The sequence below is a fragment of the Punica granatum genome, chromosome 2, assembly GCF_007655135.1.
Source record: "Punica granatum isolate Tunisia-2019 chromosome 2, ASM765513v2, whole genome shotgun sequence".
Lineage (NCBI taxonomy): Eukaryota > Viridiplantae > Streptophyta > Magnoliopsida > Myrtales > Lythraceae > Punica > Punica granatum.
Window position 1 is genome coordinate 23232692 of NC_045128.1, and position 2727 is coordinate 23235418.

The 2727-nt window shown below is 35.9% G+C and overlaps 1 long non-coding RNA gene across 1 annotated transcript; it reads left to right on the plus strand.

Annotated features, from left to right (window-relative positions):
- Positions 1-359: 359 nt before the first annotated feature.
- On the plus strand, positions 360-2054 carry LOC116194759. Its single transcript, XR_004154522.1, has 4 exons — positions 360-495; positions 754-1051; positions 1149-1282; positions 1725-2054. It is a non-coding gene; the product is annotated as an uncharacterized LOC116194759 (long non-coding RNA).
- Positions 2055-2727: the final 673 nt, after the last annotated feature.

Genomic DNA, 2727 nt, shown 5'->3' on the forward strand with positions numbered 1-2727 from the left:
CTCGCCATTGACGCCGTCAAATCGACGTTGATGGTGCAAAACTAATTTTTGTGGGAGTTACATGATGGTGCAAAATGTTTTAAAGTTATAGCTTAATAATACAAAATGTTTTACGTAAATTACATGATGGTGTAAAAATTACAGATCTTGTAAAGGGCGGCTTGACGGCGTCAATAGCAAGATGACGGTTTGTACTATACTGAAACAATTTCGAAACATTTTGTACTATCAAGTAGCAAAAAAAAATTTTTATACCACATTCAAATATTTGTAAAACTTTTTGAATCACCAGTGCAATTTACCCAAAAATAATATACCGAGAAAAGAAAAAATGAACCTGTCAAAACCAAAGAGAGACGTCTCCTCATCTCCCTCTCTCTCTTTGTCGTTGCCCAAAGAGAGTATGTGTGCTGATATGCCGATCGAAAATCAGGAGATCATGTTCGAGAAATCAACACACACTTAGCAAGCTGCTACGATGCTACCTCTATCTCTGTAATCTGTTTTCCGCTGGGAAATAATTCCTTTCCTGATTTCTTAGCTGGGTGTCTCCTTTCGAAGAATCTTGACTGTTCTGTTCCTACATATTGGGTTTTCTATAAAGGATTTTTAACAGGGCAATGGATCTGCATAGAGCTGTTTTTGATCGAATCTTTTGACACAAACACTATGATTCAACTCAGATTGATTATACTGCGAAGCAAAATTCTTATTTTTATGGCTCTTCTTGATTGGATTGAGAACATGGTGCAGGGGTGCTAATGATGATGACAAAGGTGGCTGCCATGGCTGAAGCCTCTGAGTGAGTGCTTTTCCTGCAGTGTAAAATTCACGTGGACTTCATAAGAGCGAATGCAACATGTAATGCTTGGACTGCATGAATTTTACCCGGTATTTATGCCGAGAAGGTGCAACCCAGAGGTCCACCCCCACTCTCTCTGGTGGTGCTGAAGATTAATTACACACTGAAGATTAATTGCAGGAGAAACGGACGCATTGAACATCTTTGCTGACCAGTGTCCCAGTTACTGAGGCTTTAAATCCTATCAAGGTATCTGATCATGTTCTTTTTTTGCTAATCTACTTTTATAATTAGGATTGAATTATGATCTTTCTGTTTTTTTGTGGCTCTTCTGACTTACGATTAGGTGTCTGAAGGTTGGATGAATTGTGACAAATGTGTTCAAGGTGATACAGCTAATGGGATTACCCAAACTTCGGCGCAGTGCATTGTTTACCACTCAAGAACTTCCAGAGAGAGAAGCCAAATGAGTTGATAGTGGTATAATGATAAAGAGTCTCTTTTATAATGATTCAGATAGTCATTTACTTAGTTCATTTTAAACGATTGTTGAAATTATAGTTCTATATTGCCAAAAAGGGAAAAAGCAATCGAGGGTAAAAACAACATTGGAGAACACCAACCATCTATAATTCTAAGACGTGCATACACCTAGGTTTCACACATCATAATACTGGTCTGTTTTATCTGGGGCTTTTCTCATAGTCACTTCTGCTTACAGTTGTCACGAGACATAGAGGTTAATGATGTTAAATTAGAGATTGCTTATCAACTAAGTTTATGCAGCTTGCTCGAACTTGAACTTGAAGGGGTTACTGGTAAGAAGAGAAGCTGATGAATTAGAGCTCTATTCGGACTTAGCTGTAATTTTGGTAAATAGCTTCTTCAATTTGAAGGATTGACCCGTGATTGAATTGGTTAGGTATCTACAGGGCTGAGGAATACAAGGAGGCCTTGAGGAAGTTCGGGTTAGGGTTGAGACGTGATCATACCAAGTCAATTATTATGGTTTCTAAATGCTGTGAAGGGAAGCGTACATAGAGGGAACTTTTTGGGGTGAGATATGCGTGGGGAGCTGGTGTTGACAAGAATTGAACCAAAGCTTTTGATTGACTGACGGTTGCAGCAAACACGCAATTACACTCAACTTATAAGGGGATGGAATATCTATATATAATTTCTATTATCTGTACACAAGAAGGCTTATTTCTTTTCCATTTTTAATATGGATCTTCTTCATTGGAGCCCCATATATTATTCGCTCACAGAAGATAGCTTTGCCTATAAGAAAAAAAAAATCAAAATTATTGCCTTAGTAACAAATGATTATTTCGAAATGGTGAAGATATTCTAATATTTCTTAAAAATGAAGAAAGAAAAAAAAAAGGAAAAGCACGAATATTATTAGAAATCTAAACAGAGGCAGAGACTGTGAATTTGGAGAGTAATTGCAGCTAAATAAGCCTTTTATTAATGATACCGAAAAAAGAAATTAAACAATAGATTGTATTATTTTCTGTCAATAATAATAATTTCAAGCGCGCAAAATAGCTAGTATAATTTTAAATAGAAACAAAACCACCTTATTATCGTACTTCTGCTAATATCTTTCTCGACTAAAAAAGAAAATCATTTCTTTCTATGACAACTCCTATTTTATTAAAGAAAATTATTTAAAATAGATTAAGGTGTTTGACTGACATTTTGTTGTTCAGAGAAACAGAAGATAAAAAAGTGGGACCGAGTCTTAGAAGAAAGATACGAAATCAAAAGTAACACTGTATGGAGCGTCGGCTTCAACATCTGCATACGTGAGACAGTGTTATTTTTGTTTTACTATTTACGTTATTTATCTGTTTTGTTGGGGTCTATGAGATAATTTAATTCCCTGTTCTATTAGTTCGAACTTTTTGATTGAGCACAGA